The 23,297-nt window shown below is 45.3% G+C and overlaps 1 protein-coding gene across 2 annotated transcripts in view; it reads left to right on the top strand.

Annotated features, from left to right (window-relative positions):
• The first annotated feature begins 20,088 nt into the window (after positions 1–20,088).
• The window catches only part of Col6a5 (collagen type VI alpha 5 chain), a 103,180-nt gene continuing 99,971 nt past the window's right edge, over positions 20,089–23,297 (top strand). For both annotated transcript variants that reach the window (XM_029543803.1, XM_021207498.2), the window contains exon 1: positions 20,089–20,176. The gene's annotated coding sequence lies outside the window, so the exon portion shown is untranslated. The remainder of the gene's footprint in view (positions 20,177–23,297) is intronic.

The following is a 23,297-nucleotide window of genomic DNA, read 5'->3' as shown; positions in this document are numbered from 1 at the left end:
CCCTCTTTCCATGTTCCTCCCCTCAGGCATTTATCACTTTTGATCATTGTATATAATTTATGGTATTTATATCTTATTGTCATCTGCCCTTCTCTCAGGCCCTCATAGTTTCACACGGGCAGATAATTGATGCTGTTTTGATTTACTGATGTGGAGCGGGTTTTACCCACAGTTCTGATTACTGCGAATTCAGTTGTCTGTGGCTGGCCATGGTTAAAAAATAGTAAATGGCTGGGTGATGGTGCATGTCTTTAATCCCAGCTCTGGGGAGGCAGAGTCAAGCAGATCTCTGAGTTCAAGGCCAGCCTAGTCTACATAGTGAGTTCTAGGATAGCCAGGGCTACATAGAGAAACTTCTGTCCCCCAAACAAAAAATGAACAGTGTGTAAGTTAAGGTCACTTTCTGAAGAGTACAGTGGACCCATACCGTCCTGCTCTGTGGCTCGAAGAATGAGAGTCTTCCCTTGGTCCAGCACATCTGTATGGGATTTGTTGCTACTGAGTAGTCATCTCAGAGATCGGGGGACACTTCAGTGCTCAAGTCTCAATGACGAGGTCAAGACAAAGCAGCACTATGGTGAATGTCCCTCATTGTACGTGAGCATTGTGTCATCTCACAATAAACATTCTTCTTACGAGATCATAATGGCTCCTTTTATCAATAGTTATCATTCCTAATCTTTCACTATATATTTATAAACTAAACTCTACCACAGGCAGGTATATATAAGGTTTGTATATGTAAATAGTAGATGTACAGTTTGGGTCTATATCTGGTTTCAGTCATCTGTTGGGGGTGGGGCTTGGAATACATTTTCTGTTAGCATCAGAGACAGGCTTTATGGTGGCCTGTTGCCTCTGAATTCAACCATGATGGCACTCCTAGGCAACAAGGACCCTCATGTGTCTGTTGCTGTGGCAACCACCACAAGTTCCCAGCTTGCACCTCAATTGCTCACCTTATCTGGCGCATCTCACCTGTGCGCAGTGGTGTGCTCATCACAGCCTGAATAAAAGGCAGAGAATCCCAACCCCTCACCCCTTCTTCTTCACCCCCTTTGTCCTCTTCTCTTCCACGCTTCCCCCAATAAGCCTGTTCTCGTAGAGCGAGCCAGGTGTGATCTGTCCGGATATGAGCCGTCTTCTAACACAATGTTCTCCATGGATAAAGGGCAGCTGATGGAGTTCAAATGCTACAAATGGTTCCTGTAGCTTGGTTGCTGCTCAGTAAATATTTTGGAATAAATGCAGTTGCTTCTGCACACCCCACCAGCACACAGACCTCTCCATGAGTAGGTGTTGGTAAGGAGAACAAACTGTTGGTCTCTGGCCTTTGGGCAGTTCCTGGCTGCTGTTTCATTACAAAATAAGAAAGTTCAAACTCAAAGAGTAAGAGACATTCTTTGGTCTCATGGTCTCATGAGAAGCAGGTTGTGTGATGGTGGGCAGAAGGGAGATGCTAAGGGGTGAGGGGACTTGGAGAAATGAGTACAAAATCCAAAAAGATTTCATGCATTGGGTGCCACTGAGTGATGTCATACACGGCTCTTAACTGTTGAGATAAGAGCTCCAAGAGTAGGAACTTAGAGGGGGAATGTTTCCAAGCAATAGATGTAGGTCTGGCCTGCTGCTAGCCCTGCACACCCAGTCAGATACCTGCCACCCCATAGGGTTCTTTAGCAAGTAGTTGGCCATGCAGGACTGCTTCCATGTAAAAGAGGAACACACGTGACAAAGGAACCAGCAAGGAAATCAGAGAAATGTCAAGAGATTAAAATGGAGAAAGTCGCTGTGGCGGGGACCTGAGAAGAACAGGGCATGGTAGGTTACACCTTTAATCTCAGCATGTGGGGGGCAGAGGCAGGAGGATCTCTGAGAGCTTGAGGCCAGCCTGGTCTACATAGCTACTTCCGGGCCAGCAGAGCTACATAGTGAGTCTCTGTCTCAAACAAACAAACAAACAAACAACCCCAAAACCCAAAACCCAAAAGCGAAACAAATAAAAAGCAGAGAGAGAGAGAGAGAGAGGGAGAGGGAGAGGGAGAGAGAGAGAGAGACCCAGCCGAACAGCAAAACAAAAGTCGAAAACCCCCCAACCCCCCCAAAAAAAAACAAAAAAGAAAGAAAAGAAAAAAAACCAAACCAAACCAAACAAACAAAAAACCCCAAACCCCATGTTACCAAGAATAAGAAAATATGGAACAAACATTTTTCTTGAAATAAATTAAGAAGGAGAAAAATAAACACATGTGTTCTTTGCAGTAAGAGCGTAGGAATAGATGCTAGGTTAGAAGAGGATGTTTTTCACGAATTCTAGGATGAGATAAAAATGTGCTGAAAGAGCTGGGGGGGATGGGGAAAGGAAAGGAAAGATCAAAAGCATTATATGTTAGAAGCAGAAGAAGGGAAAAGTCAACATAAAAATAGTGTCAAAGCTACAAAACTAAGTCACAAAGATACAAAGCACATGTTTAAGAAACTGGAACAAAACCACCAAGGAGCTTAAAATGACAAAGAGCAGAGTGGGACCAGAAGGAAGACAAAGGAGTCTTCCTTTCTATCCTACACCATTGGTCTCCGCGGCGAAAAGAAGAGAACTGTCGATTGAGAAAGGCTCAAGGACAGGGAGTTAAGAAAATCTGTGCGAAATGTAAATATTAGGCTTGATCTTGACAGCACCGAGCTCTTCTGCAGTGGAAATCCTCATGGGTGTTTCCTGGGCAGGGGAGTAGTTATGAAAGACCCCCGTTTCAGGGGTTATGCTCGCTCCAATCCCAGGATGAGATGACGCCCCAATAACTCGAGAGAAGCCATTCTTGATGCAATATGCATGAGGTTTAATCAGGAAAAATCAACATGTTGAGGACGAGCTCATAGGAGATCTACTGTGAGCCGTTTCAACTGAGGGCTTTTAAAGGAAAGACCATAAGGAAGGGTTGGGGGGGAAGTTCATAAAGAAAGTTGAGTTTACAGCTTTTCTCTGTCGGAGCTGTATGGCTCATTTATGGCATAGGGGTCATAAGCTATCTTTTGGTAAACATTCCTGGCTTTNAATACCAGAAAGCAGGGCCTGGCGGGCCATCCAGCAGTTATCACTTTTCTAGCTGTCAGGTAGAAGGACATAAGGCTTCCTGCACTAGTCTAAGTTTAAGACGAGCCAGTTCCAGAGGTAATTAGTAATGCAGGCTGAAGGCAAAAGAACAAAGAACTCTTTTTAGGTGTCTAAGAAACAAATTGAGTTGGGGTCTTACAGTTACTGTCAGGAACACCAGACACTGTGCATTATCCCTTATCCCTTGCAAAAATATCATAGAGAACACCTTACAGGAGGGATGAGGGCATAAGATTCCAGAGGGGTTAATCCGTGGTTTCTTGGCTCTGTGCTTTGGGCAGCCTATCATGGCAGCAGGGGTGTGCTGCTGAAGAGCTCTGTTTTCCTGCATGACCGGCAGGCAGCTGCAGGCAGGAATCAGCAAGGAGCCATAAAACCCAAGGAGTCCCCCTCCCCCACTGATCTCCCTCCATCTGGGCCGGGCCTCTCAAAGCTTCAGAACCTCCCCAAATAGCACCTCCCTCTGCAGACCCTGTTCACAGTCTCTAGTGTCGATCAAAAGCCCAAATTCAAGTTCCCACCCAAGAGTTCAGGCAAGCTCTTAGCTGTGAGACCCTTTAAATAAAATACCCCTGACATCCGATTGCACAGTGTAAACATACCCATTTCAAAAGGAAGGGGCTTGGAAAACAGCAAAGAAAAGACTGGACCAAAGAGAGACCGAAGCCTGAATGACAAAGGAAAGGACATGGCCACTCCTAGGTGTGGTGGGGGAGAAAGTTTATTATATATATGTGGGAGCGCATCTGGGAGAGTCCAGACTGGACATGATCCTGACTGATGTGGGGAGAGGGAGAAGGGAAGGGCATGGGGGGGGGGCGGGAATCAAGCACAGTACCCAGGAGGCCAAAGGTACCAAAAAAAAAAGGGGGGGGGTGGGTAACCAAAATGTCTGGATTATATAGGGAAGAGCATCTGTGGGAAAGACCCTGGGCTGGAGAGTTCAGGGTAGAGGGCAGGGTATGCCAGCCATACCCTGTAATGGGTAGGGACTGAGGGATGCTAGGAGGACCTGGAGGCCAGGTTGGGGTTGATATGTTAAATAGGCACCTCAGCTTTTTGTTCCTGGTTTGAAACTTAACAAAAGTTCAGCTTCCAACAGAGAAAACCTCAATCTTGAGCTCTGTAGCAGGCTGGAGAACTCTGTGGAGTTCTGATATGAACTCCAGCAGCCTTGGGTAGCCCTACACCTATGGCTTTGCAGCCTTGGGTAGCCCTACACCTATGGCTTTGCCTTTGGCAGGCCACACGGCCACATGGTACCTCTTTTCTGGCTGACTCCACGCATTGCCCGTGGCCTTCCTCAGCACCTGTTCCACAGTCCTAGCCTCTTCAACCGCCTAGGAAACTTTCCCTTTGGGGATTTAACTTCATCCTTACAGATTCATATAGTATCTTTCTGGAGGCTCCCTGCTAGGAGTCTGACCCTGCTCACCAGGACAGGAGATAGGAATGGGCTAGGTAGTTTAGGAGCAAGGATGTAGGAAGAGTTCCATGATTGTTCGTGGCCTGAAGCAGGGAGTTTCCTGGATTCTCTGCATGGGATGCCAGAGGGAGAGGATGCAATCTTCTCACTTAAGTGAACATCCCTGGATGCTACATGTGCATTTCAAGCTGAAACTCCAGTTCAGAGTCAAAGCTTTCTGGTGAACAGCTTTTGAACAGGATCTCTAGAGGTTTGTGGTGAAAACGAGTTATATTTTTTCCCCCAGTTCCAGCCCATCTTATAAATTATTTTTGGGTTACCTCTTCAGAGGGAGGGAATATTATAATAGCCTTGATCGGGGATCTATTGAGATCCATTAAGGGAAAATTAATTCCTCCTGGTCAAAATAACAAAAACTACCCTCGTCTTGAGTGGAGCTGTGGAATTCTGATCTACACTGTTGGCTTCCTTATGAAAATGCAGCTGGGCCTATCTGTTCTTGGGTAAGTAGGGCTTACAGGTTAGAGACATTTTGTTTTATAGATTTCTTAAGCACAGTAATTAAAATTTTAAATATAACTTAGTGTAGGAGGCCACGGTCCCTCCCCTGGGCTACCCGAAGCCGCACCTTAGAAGATGGCACCTGTTGGCTATGGAGCTTGTGGTAAACAGGTCCATATTTGGTGGTGATATGTTCCCGTTCTTCTGGTTGGCTGAGGTCGTGCGCCTGGTGAGGTGACGTGGCCTGCCACGATTGGAGTGGATATGAGAGTATAAAAGGGCTTGTAGCCCGGGGCTCGGGGGAGNTGAAGGGGGAGATGAAGGGGGAGATGAAGGGGGAGATGAAGAGGGAGATGAAGAGGGAGATGATGAAGATTGTTTAAGGTTCCTGAATAAACTGCTGTAAGAAGAACTGGTGGTTTTGTCTTCCTTGCTGGTCGAGAGGGGACGGGACAACTTAGCCCTGTTTTTTGACAGCTAGTATTCTGGACATGATAATATATAGATAAATAGGAATTTAACACTCACAGTCTGTAGTCTGCTCCTAATAGGAGTCCTTGTTCCCATCTGAAACCCGACAAAGGCCAACTTTACCGTCTACACGTCTGCTAGAATTGTTGTCTCTGGGTTCTCATAAGAGCAACCTACTAAGCTCTGACGACAGCATGCTAGGTCTTCTCTAGCTCGCATCTGCAAACTCTTCCAAATCTCTCCCACAAACCCGCTCCAAAGGCCTAGAACCCATACAACTTGACTTATTCCCAGAAATGACCCTACCCTCCTGCTATCTATTAGTCACTTTGTACTCACTGTGACCAAATGCCCTACAGAAACACCTTCAGTCAGGAAGATTTACGTTCAAGCTATGGCCACTTGGATCCATGCACTTGGGAAGAACATCATGGCCGCAGGAGTGACTGACTCAATAGCTGATCAGAAATCAGAGTGGGACAAGAATCAGCCTGGGTGACGCCCCGTGGTGGTTCACATGAGAATGTCCCCCATAGTCTTGGGCATTTGAATACTTCAACCCCAGTTGGTGGCACTGATTGGGTAGGCTTAGGAGGCGAGCCTTGTTGGGGGGGGGAAGTATATCACTCGGGGTGCTGTAAGGCTTCAGAGCTTTGAGTCAAGCCCAGCTTACTCTCTGCTTCCTGACTTCTGTTTAAGCTATGAGCCCTTAACTTCTGCTCCAGCCACTAGGCTGCCATGCTTCCTTGTCTTGATGGACTCTTACTCCTCTGGAACAAATATGCTTTTATTTATTTATTTATTTATTTTTTGTAGTCACCATGGTCATGTTGTTTTATCACAGCAACAGAAAAGTAACTAAGACAAACCCCAATGACTCATTCCCACTGGCCGACTTTTCTTTAGGCAAGCACTGCCTCCCAAAGGCACGAGACACTCTCAAATCACCATTATCTGAGGGTCAAGCATTCAAAACACAAGCCTGTCGGGGGGCATCTCAGATTTAACCTATCAAGTTTATAGACATTTGGGATTGGGAAGTATTTGAAATCTCTCTACAAAATCCTTCCTACTAAGAGCACGTACAACAGAAAAGCTGTAGTCATCTACTAGAAATTTCTTACTAACTTTTATCATGGCCCAAGCACAGAGGTTGAATGCCTGTACAGCTTTCCTTAATGGTTTCTTGACTCGATTCATCGGACTAGTTTTCTTTTAGAGAACCTAGGCTGCAGCAGCCCAGAAATGTTAGGTGTATGTAGCTGCGACAGCTATGATGAACAATGACAATAAATCACCCTGACAATATCTGACTTGCACACTAAGCAGAGTTAGCATGGAGAACTTAAAAGTCCTCATTTTTTAATATCCTTCAAAGATATCTTTACACAATTAAGCTTATGCCTCACAGATGTTTTCTGATTCTGGAGTAAATAATGGTGACTTCAAATATGTAAACATAGCCAGGGTTACTCAATAACTCATAGCCAGAGTTACTCAATAAGTCACAAAGAGAATCCATTTCCCGTGAGAAGCAAGCAGAAAGACACTCAGAGCTTTTGGTATTTCTTTTAAGTGTTATAACTTGAGTATATACATGTACCACACAATGTGTTTTAGTTTCTTCAGATTTTTGACTTCTATAACGTAAATTCTGTTGGTAAATTATCATGTGCTATTTGAGCTCACTGTGGAGCTGGCTCTGGAAGTGGGGGTGTCCTGCTTGCCCCATTTCAGACTCAAGCAGGCTTGTCTCAAAATGTCTTTTGAGGTTTCTTGTCTGGGGAGGCTTCTTAACAGGGGTGAGAAGGGAAAAACAAAACAGTCTTCAAATAAAAACATGGTGCCCTTAAAGGGAGCAGAACTTCATATACAACCAAAGCCATGTTAATCCCAGAAAAACGTTTCTAGAAGAAAAAAGGGGCTCTTGAAGGTCAGCTGTGGGAATGTCATTCTTTGAGAGAAAGCTCACCCCAAACTCTAACTGACTGCTCCAGTTCCCCCAGTTGATTTCTACTAGATGTTCTGAATACCCAGTTTAATGATGTCTGTCTATCTATGTATCCACCAATGTATCTATATAGCTATGTATTTATCTATCATCTATCTACCTTTCTACCTATCTGTCACTTACTATTTATTTTACTTGAACGTAATATGTTCTTAATAAACTAATTCACTCGAAACCCAGAATATAGCTACAGTAGATCATTCTTCAAGCAGTACAAAGTGACACACAGATTGTTGTTAATATTTAGAGTCACCATAATGAACTTTCACTGTTCTTTTTTTTTCTTTTTCTTTTCTTCCTTTTTTCTCTATTTCTTTTTCTTTCTTCTCCTTTTTCCTCCTTGTGGTGCTGGACATAAAAGCCCTGGCCTCCCACAAACTAGGCTAATGCTCTACTCCTGAACCATAGCTCATCTCAGGAGATTTCCATATAAGATGTTAAAATCAGCTCCAATAAGCTCAGATTTTAGTAAGGTTTTATATAAAAGTCCTAGAAACGATATAACACTAAACAAATTAACTAATTAGTAAATATGTATGTTTGCAAACAGATATAGGAATTAAAATTAAAATTATTATTATTATTATTATTATTATTATTATTATTACTATTATTGAGATAGAGTCTCACTATGCTGTTCCTGCTGTCCTAGAACTCACTATATAGACCAGGTTAGCCTTGAACTCACAGAGATCAGCTTACCTCTGCCTCAAGTCCTGAGATCAAAGGCAGGTGACACTATGCCATGTTCAGAAATTGAAAAATTTAAAGAACCAGGGGCTATTAAAAAAATTCCCTAGAGTAGGAAACCATAATCCAGTCCATTTGTCAGGAAATATTTAGACAGATGGGGGGAGAATCAGGAGCGGCTCATGCTGATTAAGACCAGGAGGCTCAGGAACAGGGTGAGAACTGGGATGGCTTAGAGGGAAACCTGAAGGAAGCTGCCCCAGCGATGGCCAGACTAGGGGAGTCCCTCTGCTCTAGATGGCAGCTGTCTCAGAGACGGTCTTCAGTCTGAAAGACACTTGGGGAACATATCCCATGTCTGCCCAACTGTCACTAAACCAACGTGGTGGACCCAAAGGGTGCTGGTTGGTTATTGTTGTTGCTGTTCTTTCTCCATGGGGGCTGGTGAAAGGGAATCTCAACTGCACAGCTAACTTCACAAGGAAAACCCATCCACCAGTGGAAAGGATTCATCCATAAGGAAATGGAGACACTGCACTCCGGGAGGTCTAGGAAGCTGAGAATCAAGGATGCAGAGAAGTGAACTCCACCACTGACTGCCATTACCTAGCCCCACCCAGTCTCTGTTATCAGACTGAGACCCTGTAAAGTAAAATAATCTAATCTACCTCCCGGTGGTCCATCAGCTTCCAGATGTGCCTCTCTCTTCCTCTACCTGGTGAATCCCCACTTAGTCCTTCTGGCATTCTGTCATCATAGTGACCTCCTTTGGTAGCCTGAACCACACCTTGCATCCTAGTCTTGTTAGAATTCTGGTATCTGTTCTACCAGGCTGCCTCACAGGACCTCATGACTTCTTAGATAACATATTCCCCACCCTTAACTTCACTAAAGCATGTTCTCCCATATCCAGCATGGATTGGGTCCTGGAGCCATGTCTCTGGGCAGTGAGGGAATAAAGAAATAATGTGCAGGCATGTGTATAGAAAGGCTAAGAAGGACACTCAATGTCTTTGTTATGTCCATAGGGTGGAGTTAGCTAGACTCAATGGGAGGTCTCTGTAGCCCAGAAGGCTCAGGCTGTAAACAGCGTGAGAAGGCAGCTGTAGTTGCTAGTTTCTGTACACATCGATATGTACTTGAACACACTGTCCGCGCTCACGTTTAAACCAGAGGAAGGTGCTGCCATCGCAATGGGTGGTCTGAGACACTGGGTGCTTGACAAGGCTGTTCGCATGTCGATGACATTCACCTAGGACTTCATCTGCGCTTGGCGCATTTACGCCAAGCTTTCTCTGCTCCCTCCTATGGTGCCTGTGGTGTTCATTGCACAAGGATTTGATCCTATTGCAGAGCCCACAGGACATCTTTGTTCTTTCTTGCTTTCTTCCCACAGATACAAGGTTTATCAGTTGGACTCCTTAAACCTGGTTGTTGTGAAGGGCAGAGAGAGGCTGTGTGAATGTGGGCCAATGGAAAAGGCACACTGAGTGCCTGGTGCCCTGTGGGTCAGGATTCTGTACATTTGAATGCATGACTCAGTTCTTTGGCTTGTTAGCGCTCATCTGTGCCAATAATGTTTTTATCTAAAGAGTCACCCTTGGTGTCTTATCATATCCACGTTCTTGGCACTATTCCCTAAGAATTCTGATTGAGTCAGTCTTAGATAGGGTGTCATCCCCTGGAGCCTGGGCAGGCAGCCTACCAGTGACCATACCCCCAAAGACACATGAAACTTCTTTCCCCCTCCCTCCTCCTCATTAATTGCCAATAGCTCCTTGGCTAGGGCTAGGGTGTCACAAGACTCTTCCTCGACTTGTGCTGGAATTTTGATTGGCTTGTTCTTGTACAGCCATAGAAACTTTGAGTTAAGTGTATGTTAGTCTGGTACCCCTACATACCCCTGTTCAAACTGGGAAACTCCCAACTCCCCTCCTTCCCCCAGCCCAGCCTTTCCAGAGAAAACTCGCCCTCCCACTTGGAGGAAACCTCGGGCTAACTTGTCATAACTCCTTGTCTCCAGTTTCCGACAACCCACCCAAGACTGCCTGTCCAGGGGCTCAGTTTTTTGACAGAAACCCAGCTCCTAGCTGGCATGCCCCCACTCCTTGCCTAAACTCTGTAAATCCCCCCTTGCTGTAGCCTGGATGTGTGACTCCACTGACCTCCACCTGTGAGATCAGTGGACCCGCTAGAGTTGCCTCTTAATAACTCTGCCTTTATCTACTTTTAATCTGGTCTAATCCGGCCTATATCTGTGTCCCTAAGGGAGAGAAAAAAACTTGTTAGTGTGCATCAGCCCTGTTGCGTCCAGAGGACAGCATTTCACAGCTGTCTGACTCCCGACTCTTGGATTCTGTCTGACTGTTCTTCTGCTATGTTCTCATCCTCAGAAGGAGAAGAGGTTCATACAGGGGACCCATCTGTGGCTGAGGAGGCACTCACTGAGTCTCAGCATTTAGAGCAGGCTGAGTCTGCCTTACCCATTGCCCGTTGCACATGTCCGTCTCATAAAAGGGAAGCGGGAAACCTGAAGTCCGGAACCTAAGAACCTGTCAAGTGCAGTGCCTTTGAAGCTTGTCTTGCGCCTTAACCACTTCTCACAGTTTGACTAGCCAACAGAGTGGCGTTGGAGTTGCCTGCTTTGTTTATAAATTTGAGCTAACTCTGAATCCCACTTTGGTGACCTGACCCTCTGTAAACTTTCCCATCTGCTGGTGGAAACATGCTGAACCTTGGATTGGAGTCTGCTCAAGTATTTGGCTCCATATGTTGAGTGGGATCGGAGATGAAGTTCTCTATGTTTGGCCCTTTATTTGAAGTGCAGACAGAGAATGCATTTCACTGTTTATTCTTTTACTGTGGTCCTATTTGTAAGTTAATTTAGAACAGTTTTTAAATGCCTCAATGACTAAGACATAGCTTCAGTAATCAAATATAACCAAGATTAAGGGAGAGAAACAATCATTCTTTTAGTCAGACCTCTTTTATTGAGCAAAACACAGCTCAAGAAGCCCAAGACAGGCTATTTCCTCTTCACTGTATTTATGGGAGGACCAGAGTCTCAAAGCTGACTGGAACACAGTGTTCTAATGCTCCCCAAAGCCTCCCCTCTCTTCTTTGCAAGTCAGCACTAATCTTTGAAAGATCCTTTCAGAGTGACTGGAATGTGGCTTCTGTCACTTTAGACTCATATTTACTAAAAACCAGTCTTCAGTCTCCTAGAGTGGCCAGAACTGTAGTGCCAGGGAAATGTTAAAGATCCCCAAAACCAAACAGGAGCTGATCTGATGCAACTCACAGCAGGATCTTTATTCTATTTGAGCTATCTCGGGCCCCTCCAATGCACCACCCATACCACTGTCACATCATGTAGGATGGTTTTGATGGTGGTGGGGAGCCCTGAATGTCTTTATAAGGCAAGCCTTTATAGTAAGCAACAAGTGTGTGTGTGGGGGGGGAGATGGGGGGTGGGGTTGGGCAGGGGGTAAGTATGCAAGCATCTAATTGGGAAGTTACTATGGCCTTTAACATAATTGGCTGGGGCTGGGAGTCATATCATAAACTTGGTGGTTGTTAGGCAAGGTAGTTGTTAAAGCATTGGTGGTTATTAGGCAAGGGGTGGGCTTGTAACCTGGGGGTGCAGGTTTGTTGGGGGAATAACCTGGAGACACTGGTCTTGTTGGGGATCAGCCTAGAGACTGGAGCTAGGCTCGGGTTTTGTTGTGGGGCAACTTGGAAACTACCAGCCTGTTAGTCTACCTGAGTTCAAACTTAGGTCCGGTTCTCTAAAATAGAGTCTGAACTGGGCTGAGGCTTGGCCTCTCAGAACAAACTCGGGCAAGTCTGATCCTTAGATCAAAAATGTGACGAATGATATGGGCCTCCCACTACCGCCAAAAGACATCTCTTTTTACAGTAATACAACTAGAAAAATGTTCCTAAGATAGAGAAAGGAAGATTCAGGAATTCAAAGCAAGACCTAGGCTCAGTGTGGAAATGAGAGGAACTTGCTATAATAGTATTTGTGTGTACTTAAATGAAAATGTACTTTTTAAGTGTCGTGTACACTTCATATATACAATGAAAATTAAAATGAAATTATATTATGCTGCACTTTGGTAGGATGTTGTGTGTGTGTGGAAGAGAAAGGGAGAGAGAAAGGGACAAGGAGAAGGAAGGAGGGAGAGCAGGAGAGAGCGAGCCCTACAGAGACCGGAGTGGCTATCGACTGAGTGAGGATGATGATGGAAAGAACTCTTAGGGGAACATTTGAGCAGGTTTTTAAGGCTCGGCAGCATGTCAACAGGTACACACACACACACACACACACACACACACACACATACACGCACACACACACATACACACACACACACATAGCTTTGTGAAAGAGTGAAGGTGTATGTCTGTGTGGTCTGTGTGGGCCATACCAAGCTAGGGGCTATTTCAGTGTGAATTGGCAAAGTAGGCTTGCATCTACTTTTTCTCCTTTTCTCTTTAATCTAAACCACTCCCATTTACATTTCTGGCTCTAAGTTGAACTTCATCCTATTGTTATTTAGATCTCTGTTTTTGGCTGGTGCAGCTGGAAGTGCTTAATGCCACCCCTGGGCTCCCGAGTCGCTGTGGAAGGAGAGAATCTGTTCCCTCAGATTGTCTTCCGGCTTCCACACGTGTGTGGTGGCACCTGCACACCCACACTCACACCCGCCATGCCCACGCGCAGTTAAATATGGGAGTTTAAAGTCAGACTTCCTTTAGAGGTAGACTGTTAGGCGAATTTAAAGTTCAGCCTTCCGTCTGGAACCTGAAATGTCCAGCTGCTCTGCGCTCACTGTGACTTGGTGTACCCTCATCAAGTTCTTCATTCTCCATCTACTATGTTGGGAAAGGTATGGTCTATACCACAGGAGGGGCAACCCTTCATGAGGTCCCCCTGTCTGACTCTTCCTGGAAGGCCAGCGGGACTTCTCTCTGTAGTACTATGGTGGGGACAGGGTTAGAGTTGGGTTGGGGGCATCTAGTGAGAAAACCAGGCTTAAAGATTCAAACTGCTGCTTTGGGCACATCAAAGGATAAATGGATGCTCCACGAAGGGACACTGAGTGCTCTACAATCGTCACCCTGAGCCCTTCAAGCTTACTTCCCTCTCCTGTGTTGTTTGCTCTTCCAGGGTGGCTTCTCTCATTCACCTGCCAGCAAGTGGGATTCAGAGACAATGGCAGGTTTGTGACCCAGACTTGCTGGGGTTTGTCCAGGCTGGCTAAGGAGGCCACCAAGGCACGAGGACCTGGTTTCTTTACCTTGACAACAAATTCACACTTCTTTTTAGTTCCAGATACCCAGAGTTTCCTAGGCAAAAGGTGTCACCACCTGACCACTGAGAACAGATGCTCAAACTCAAATCAGAGTCTTTACCTCTGGAGATGTAACTGATTAGCCTCTGAATCTAATTAGTAAGGAAAGCACATTTTTTTTTTTTTTTAATTGAAAGCATGTAAATATTACAATGAAAAATGCCTGGAGTTATGGCTAGATGTGAAATTGGTTCCGCTAGCGTATTGTTGAGTTTGAGGCTCGGTTTGGAGATAAAAGGAAACAAAGCTATGGACGAAGAGGGAAAAGCCCAACTGTTCAGGAAAACCACCTGTGGGGCTGATTAGGCGATGAGCTTCATCCTGCAGCCATCAGCTTCCAGGAACCTGGGGATTCTGGGGAACATGAGGCTGTGTTCCCGTGACCCCCAGAGGCACTATCAAGGAATGGACGGATGTGGGGGAAACTGGCCAACATGGCTGGATGGTGACACGCTACCTACTGCCAGCTGCAGAAGACAGAGGGAAGCAAGGATCAGTCTAAAGCGGTGTCACTAAATCATGACACTGAAGGCGTTCATCCTGGCTCTCATCATGTGTTGGATACCCAACACACTGATAAACTAGTGTTCTGACGTCTACACCGTCCTCCTTTCCCCAGCCCAGTGTCCCACCGAAGCTCCACAAGCTTTCCCATCATGCATCGGGCCATGCTTCCGGTTGGCAATGGTTCCAACAAATTCTTATAAAACCCACATTTTTATTATAATTGGCAAACCCCAGCTGGATGCAGCCTCGATCACTTTTTTTTTTTTCCCTTTCTCTCTCTTTCTGCCAATTTCTCACTCACATAGTCTCAGCAATCCCGGGCTCTATCAGTTCCTAGGAAATGCTGTGGTCTGTCCCGTTCCACCGCCTTTGTACTAGGAGATCCCGAGCCTGGCCCTGGCAAAGCTGGGGCCACATTAGCCAGATTCCAAGTTCACTGCTTCTCAGAGGAGCTCTCATCCCAAAGCCTCTCCTCACCCCTGCCGTCTCCTGTGCTGGAGAAGCCTGTGCATTTACAGCTTGCTCAGCAGGCACAGGACTCCAAAGTCCTTCAGCTGCTTCTTATCTCGACTCTCCAAGATCAGGAATCTGGAACATAGTAGGATTTTAATAATTTGTTGTTGTTGTTGTTGTTGTTGAATGAACTGGCATTCAGAGAGAGAAGGATTGGGGGTTTATATAAAAAAATAAAGGTATAGGGATATATGGGGTTGATGACGGGTTTATTAAAAATCATATAAGCACTAGCTATGGTGGTGGCACACGCCTTTAATCCCCAGCAACTGGGAGGCAGAGGCAGGTGGATCTCTGAGTTCTAGGCCTGCCAGGGCTATACGGCGAGACTGTCTTAAACAGAAACAGAACAACAACCAAACAAACAACCAAACAAACAACCAAACCAATCAACTAACCAGCCACCACCAACAACAAAACAAACCCCCAAAATTCAAAATCAAAACCAACCAACCAACCAACCAACCAACCAACCAACCAAGAAACAACCAAAATCATATAAGAGGTACTGTAAAGCTTGAAAACTCACTCGAGGTGTTAAGCTGGTGATCACTCAGCACAAGTCACACAGGGTTAGCATTGTCTGAGCTTCTGGTCCACTGATTTGCTTCCACATTACCTCCGCCTTTTTTCTGTCCTCTGCTGGTATTGAACCCGGGGCCTTGTGCATGCTAGGGCTATACTTTACCACTGATCCATATACACAGACCTTGCCCTCTGTATCTTAAAATTACATGCACACATTTTTCTGGGGTCTGCCTTAGGCCTTTTTGATGAAGCTTATTTCCCTCTCTAGAATACAGGGTCCTAATTTCACTGTCACATCTGGTGGACTGTGAAACCCGTGAGATCCAACCCTTGCTGCTCACACCGGGGTCGGGAGCAGAAATCCAAAGCTGTCAGCTGTGCCTGGACCTTCTGCATCTTAGTTTCCCCTTTGCTCGCAGTATTCTTCCTCCACTGTGGGTGCTGAGCGAGGCGGCTCTAGAACCAACCTTGTTTTCTTGTGTGCTGTTGGGGACTGAAGACCTGTGGTCACAGGTTCTATCTCGGGAGTCACAGGGACGGCCTGCCAGTCAGTGTGCACAGTACAAGTGATGGGCTAGCTGTGACACTGGCATGCCTTTCCTGTGTTTGGTCACCTGTCGTCCCGCCCCCCCTGGGGTCAGGAAGTGGAGCACTATACCCTTCCCTTTCTTCAAGGCCACCCTTTCTGCACTTGCAGTTTGTTTTAGAGTAAATCTGTGTCCTGGAAGCTTTTGGCAAATGTAAACACAAGCCATCCCAGGATTCTGCCATGTCTAAAATGTCCCCACATAAGGAAGGCTTTTCTAAAATAACAGTGTCTGGCTTTCAGTGTGAAATCACTAATTATTACATCCTGTGCCTCCTGTGAAATGTGCCACCCTAACAGACAGGGGGGATATGTTGTTCAGCGAGGCTTTTAGGACAAGGCATCAGGTGAGCCAATGAGAAGAAAGCAGTGTTTGTCGAGCATTAACTACGTGATGCTCACCGGGCTCTCAGAGGTAACCGATCCACATAACGAACAGGAACAGAAATATGTTGTATACTTAACTCGGGGAACTGCAATCTAGAGGAAAAATAAAATCAAGTAACTTGTTCCAAATCAGACAGCCAGTAAAGTAAGACACATAACAGAAGACACACTTTACAAGTACATCATTTTGCCTTATTCTGAGGTATTGTGTGGCAAATATTATTATGTTCATTTTGCCAGCACAACAGATCGGCTCGCCCACAATCGTCATCATCCTAAATCCTCATCTCGCTGTTTGTGAACTGAGAGTTGTTGTCTCCCCAAATTCACATTCTAGTCTGGAAGATGTCGCGCCAATACAATTGTGCATTTCCCTGACAGCTTAGTAATCTATAATGGAGTTGTTATTCTTGTTCAGTAAGATCTAAAGGAAATATTGTTTTATTAGCTTTAACATCAAAATGAAGACACACGCCTGCAACGTGGCTCCAAGTATTTAGCGAGGCCTGTGGCTATTATTTTGGCTGGCTGACTCATGGGGACGTGGGGTTTTCAGTCTTGGGGGCACTTTTATTCACCGGCCCCCTGCAGGACCAGACAGGTTCTCTTCAGGTTTCTTGAATTTCAGAGATTTTTTTTTCAGCACTGAGGGAGGCTTTCAGTTAGGAATCCATGAACTTTCTGTTTCTGGTGGTTCCTGGGGGAAAAGGGTTTCTCTTAATGACATAGTTTCCAGGCTTGCAGCATTGGACTGGAGACTCACTGTCTCACTGAGCCTCTGTTGACTGTACTGTGCCAAGTTATCCTTGACCCTTCTCTGTGATTCTGTAACACAGAGTAACACACATGAATGACAGTGTAATGTCAACAGCTAGATTCCCCAGAACACCAACAGATCGCCCTGATTATCAAACTTTTTTTTTTTTTTTTTTTTTTTTTGAGACATGTAACCTAGTCCGGCCTCAAATTCTATGTATTCACATTCGGCTGATAGCTGAAGATGACACCAGCCTTCTGACTCTCCTGCCTTCATCTTCTAGGTACTGAGATTACAGAATTGTGTCACTACAATCAGTTTGGGCAGTGCCAGGGATCAACCCCCTGGCTTTGTGCTTGCTAGGCAAGCACCCTAGCAACCGAGCTATGCCCTGGTGATTAGACAAAGGCGATTAGTAAAGGTGCGATCTGCAGGGACAGAGCCTTCAGAGCCCTGCTGGAAGGGAGTCAGGGGGTGTCTGCAGGAGTAAGGTCCTGGCCCGGATGGTGGGGTTGGCAAGTTAGAGAAAGGTTTGCACTTGGGTAGAGTTCATGGCATGTTGGCTTTGGGTTGTTGGAAACGGGGAGATAAGGGAGTTGAAGCAAGTCTTTTGGGTAAGCTGGTCACTATTGCCTAGCCAGCTGTTTTGGGAAGCTGGTCAATATTGATTAGCCAGCTATTTTGGTTAGCTACAGCCTTGTCTTTCAGGAGCAAGCATTTCCTGGAGGAAGCAGCTAAGTCACCTATACTTGTTTTCAGTGTGCCCTAAGCATAGAGAGATGAGAGCAAATTATATTCTAATATTATTCAATAATAAGATGAGAGTGGGTTGGCTTCGGTTATGAGTAAACATTTGTTATTAATTTTAAAAGTGTGTCAGTGTGTGTGTGTGTGTGTGTGTGTGTGTGTGTGTGTATGACTTTATGTGTATTAGGGTAGGAAGTCAAAAGATAGCCTGGGGTTTGGTCTTTGCCTACCACCATGTTTGAGTCTGGGTTCTTTCTTCCTTCACTGGAGCCTTTGCCAGAGTCGCTGGCCTGTGAGGTTTTGTAGATTCTCCCGCATTTACCTGTCACAGGTTTGCTGAGATTAAAGACACACGCGGCCTGCTCTCTCGTGGGTTCTGGGGATCGGAGCTCAGGCGGTCAGTTTTCTAAGGCAGATGCTTTACAAATGGAGCCATATTCCTGCCCATTATTAATCCATCTAATTTATCACAGGCGTGACCAAGTGACACCCGGAAAGAGTTTCCTGTTCTTTTTGTTTTCTTTTAAGAGTTCTGATTGCATCATAGAGAAAGTCATACAACAGTCAAGCCATCTGCATCCAAAATCATTTTGCATATTCCTGATAATATGGATTTTAAGCTCCACCAATGTTTCCCAGTGGGGACTGAGGAGCACAGAGCAGAGTTTGGTTTCTAACACTGAGCTGTAGTTCTCAAAGCAGTTGCAGAAGACAGGCACTATGCAGGCTGGGTTAACGACCAGCAAGTGTAAGTAATGATAACATCTGGGAAAAATGTAAAAGCCTTTTTATACTTGAAGAATCTGGGTTTTTCTTTTTCTTTGTTTAACACCTTCTTCTTTTCCAGAGAAAAGACAACGTGCAACCCCATTTAGCAAAGTAACTTAGCTTCGCCAGAGTCCCTCCTCTGTGCTAGGATCCCAGGCTTTGTGTTCTCCCTGCCTGGACGCGTTCATTTGCTGAACTCCAGATCCCTCTGTTTGGGTCTGAATTCAGCTAACGTATCTTTATGAGAATGAATACAATCCTCAAGATAGGCTGTGTTTACATTACAGTTTCTTCAGGGGAAATTTGTTTCGGTTTTAGAAGAAGAAGAAGAAAAAAGGAAACAGGAAATGTTGATTTCTCCAGAAAAGGCAACAGATCCCCAAAGACTCTTGATTTCATATGGGGACTGTAAAACTTAAATCACAATTGTACCGCTTGCATTGCAAATAAACCTCCCCTAATAATACCTTCTAGAGAACTTTCTGACTCAGGTGGGTGTCTTTTCTTGATTAAGTAACTCCACTTGAAAAGGTGATTCCCAGCGAGATCCTTGGCTCCCTGGGACCTCGGACACAACAGCCCCCTGCTTCCCTTTGGACCAGTGAGGGTGAGTTAGAAACTGATTTCTCCTCCAGCTCTGGCTTGCCAATATTCCTCCCCCCAGGTGTCACTCCGTGCTTCACTTTGTGGTCAACAACTGCTAAAGTCTGGACAGGTTTGAGAGTCTTCTGGAGAGCAAGCTGTGACACTCACTCACATTCAGGATCCCGGGACACCCTGTGCAGATCGCTTGGAACTCTGTAGTGAGTGGGTTCAGAGCGGAAGGGATACATTCTTTGGAGACAAACCATTTTACTCTCACACAATAATTTTTCTTATTATTGCAAACCAAAGCAGGTATTGGTTTACAGAATTTTGTGTTCTCTCTGTAAAAAAGCGAACGACATAATAAAAGAAAAAAAAATCTTAGTTATCTGGTTTCCGATCTCATTTCCCTTTCTCACCTCATTCTTTGTGGGGACACACATGGAAACGTTCTAACATCAGAAGCATTATTGGGGCAGGGGTGGGGGTGGGGGTTCTGGAGGTGTTTGCTCAGCAAGGGAGAACCCTAGTCTCTCCTGATAGGCTTTAATCATTGCAAGTAACTCCAGCAGGTGTCTCATATTTATGTGTGGTGAGGTGAAATCTCAGACACCAATACAGGTCCACAAAAGACAAACAAAAGCCCAGTGTTAACTCTAAGTAAGGATAGCTGGTGCTTTCAGACCTCCTGCCACCCCTCACCCCCTTCCCCTTCCAGAAATCCCAGGAGAAAACCTGCAGCTGCTTCTCAGATTAGCCTTATCTCTTTATCCTGCTCTCCATACTGGCATGGCCCTCCTAGGAAATTTCTCTGGTTCCCTGCTGGCTAGCTCAGAGGAACTGCAGAGCAAAGGGCCATAAAGCAACTTCTCAGCCCGAGTAGCCACAGTGACCTCTCAGTCAGCTGAGATGGTTGTGGATTTCTGAGAAACTCTGCCTTGCCAAGTTCATGCGGCTTCCCTAAGACCGGGACAGAGGGCCAAGCCAAAAGACAGCTGGAGGCCTCTGACCGCTGGAGTCGAAGCTTGCCAAGCTTTAGAGAGTCCCTGGGGGAGCCGGGCCAAGGACGCAGGGCAGGAGTCAGCGCTGATTTAAAAGAGCTGCTGGTGCTCGGTCAGCACCTGCCCCCGGAGCAGCAGGAACCCAGCAGGGAGGCGCATGCTCCAAGGGTACACAGGGCTGCACTGCGGGCTACCCCAGGATCCTTGGGGACCCCAGGAAGTCTTGGTGAGTGTGGGGTGCAGGGCTCCCAGCCTGAGATTCAGGGTGTAAGGAGAAGCTCTTCCTCTGCCGATTTTGCTTGGGTTCCAGAATCGAGGCTCAGAGAATATTGTCACTAGAGGAAACTGAGGTCCCTAGAGCAGCAGTTCTCAACCTGTGGACTGTGACCCTCCTCCCACCTCCCGGTGGTGTCCAATGACCCTTTCACAGGGGTCGCTTATCCTGCATATCAGCTATTTAAAAAATTACACTTATGAAGTAGCAAGGAAAATTGTTTTACGGTTGGGGGGGGTCATCACAACATGAGGGACTGTATTAAAGGGTCTCAGCCTTAGGAAGGTTGAGAACCTCTGCCCTAGAGGCTCTTAGAATAGAAGAGGACCTCAAAGCAGTGTGGTTTCCAGGTTTTTAGAAGCTTACTGGAAATGCCTGCTCGACACATTGGGTTGGGGGGTTCTCCAACCTAGACCTGATGAATGTGAATCTGAGGGACTGCGGACCAGGACAGTGGGTGCCGGACTGCTCTATCCCTCATCAGCCTGTTGATATCTAAGGCCCATGTTGAGAGCCCTCATAGACAGCAGTGGGTGTACTGTGGGTGGACTCCACACTGTTCTGAAACACTGAATCGTGGGAATTGGTGTCTGGCCTCAAACCCTGAACTGCCCTGTGAGATTTCCTCAAAGCAGCACCCACAGCTTCTACAAACACTGCTGAGTTTTTAGCGTGTGGGGGAACTCCAGCAAAGATTCTGAGTGAGTTAGCTGCTCTCAGAACCTCCACTCTGAGGCCTGCTTCATCTCCAGTGGTGGAAGCCTGTTAATTAGGTGCAGGGTTTCCTAGCCCACGTGGATGTTGGTTTTCAGGGCTCAGCTGCCCTTCAGAAGTTAATTTTCATTGTTGTTGCTGATATTGTTCATCTAGCCTGACTGGTTAGAAATTTTGGAAGAGATGTAGTTTATGAATTCTGAACAAAGTGTCTAAGAAAAACCCACAGTTGCAAGATATACTATTTGGACATGTATACTTTGGTTTATTGTGCTACAATTTACAAGTAGAATAAATAGGTACACTATTAGTTCTTAATGTGTGTGTGTGTGTGTGTATACACGTATTGCTGGTGTGTACATTCAGAGGTCAGAGGACAAGTTATGGGATTTAATTCTCTCTTTCTACTAAGCAGTCTCGGGGATTGAACTCGTATCTTCAGACTTGACAGCAAGCCATTTTACTAGCTGTGACATCTTAGTGGTCCCTAGGGCATCCTGGAACTTCTAAAGAATTGATATAAAAACACATTTCCCGAAGGTTCTGAATCATCCCTTCAGATGAACTGGCTTTTCATCTTTGCCTAGAACCTACCTCATTAAATATTTGATAACAAAGGCACACATATAGTTTGTGGTCAGTTACCAATTTCGTACTTTTTCTTTTAGTGGTTTAATTAAATTAAGCCTATATCTTCTTTTTGGTACCGATTTCTTTGCAGGTCTTTCCCAGATTCCCCTCTCTTTGGATGCAGTAAGTGTGTGGTGTGCTGGTTCAGCACTTGCCAGTTTTATTTCAAAAATGTTTCCCCAATATTCCCTACCAATCACAGGCGAATGACACTGAACTGCCACCACGGTCTCAGGTAAAACAGAGATGTGCTCAACACAAGATCAGATACTGGTCAGGGTTTTAGTTATGTCAGGGAAATCAGGAGGCTTCTCTGGGAGTACCGGAAGCCTGCAAAGATGATTTGTGGCTTAGTTAGGGTTTTGTCGCTGTGAAGAGACACCGTGACCAAGGCAACTCTTATAAAAGAAAACATTCAATTGGGGGTGGGTTACATTTTCAGAGGCTTGGTCCATTATCATCATGGCAGGAAGCATGGCAGTACGCAGGCAGACATGGTGCTGGAGGAACCAAAGAGTTCTGTATCTTGATCCTCAGGCAGCAGAAGGGGACCATTTCACACTGGACAGAGCTTGGGCACTAGGAGACCTCAAAGCCCACCCTCCTAGTGATGCACTTCTTCCAGCAAGGACTCATCTACTCCAACAAGGCCACATCTCCTGATAGTGCTACTCCCCATGGGCCAAGCATTCAAACACATGAGTTTATGGGGGGGGGGACATTAACTATTCTAGCCACCACAGTTTGCAATGGTTAATTTTCAGATTTAGGCTGCACATGGTTTGCTCTGAAGATTTCAACGAGTATGTGCTCATATGATGGTCCCAGGTAATACCTCAAGCCCGTTCTCTTAGCATGGAATGATGTGTTAGGCTAATGATTATTATCTTGGAAGGAAGCAGGGTCATGAAGAGACCAGAATGATAGAATTAGAATTTTAGGAGGATGAAGTAGTGTATTAGAAAAATATCTTTGTAGTCAAGAGAGACTGCAAGCCTTTGGGCAAGCATGATAAGTAGTACTTCATCCTCTGTCTCGTTGTAAAATGGGTGTAATTATAGTTACTCTACACAACTCAAGGAAGAATTGAGCCAAAGCAGACAGCATATAAATTTTTTTCCCACATAGTGGATATATTGAATACGTGCTAACATTTATTAACATTATAATTGTATAGCTAATTTTAGGCTAAGTCTTTTTAAAAAGACTTATTTGTTTTCTATACAAGTATATTGTCACTGTCTTCAGACACACCAGAAGAGGGCATCAGATCCCATTACAGATGATTGTGAGCCACCAGGTGGTTGCTGGGACTTGAACTCAGGACCTCTGGAAGAGCAGTCAGTGCTCTTAACTGCTGAGGCATCTCTCCAGCCTAGGCTAATTGTTTTTAACAACTTGGAAACTGAAACCTAAGTTTCAGTAAATTGTAATGCATACTGTCAGAGATCTGGCCAGACTTCTTGATTACTAGGAAAGCATAATCTATAATTTACATGCTAATTATTTATATATGAGTATTGCTAAAAGCTTAACAATGTATTCATGTGCGTACTATCACTAATTTTTTTTCCCACAGAGACCAGAGAACTAGCACACTGAAAAAAGTTCTATTTTCTTGCTGGGTTACAGCCCTTCTTCATCTATCTGTAAGATAGCCCTAGCTTCCAGGGAGTTTATAGTGAGTTTTCATAGCCTAGCTTGTCACCTTGTCTATCAATATAAGGTT

The sequence above is a fragment of the Mus pahari genome, chromosome 10, assembly GCF_900095145.1.
Source record: "Mus pahari chromosome 10, PAHARI_EIJ_v1.1, whole genome shotgun sequence".
Taxonomy (NCBI): domain Eukaryota; kingdom Metazoa; phylum Chordata; class Mammalia; order Rodentia; family Muridae; genus Mus; species Mus pahari.
Note: the sequence above shows the minus strand (reverse complement) of the source record. Positions and strands in the feature narration are given on the sequence as shown.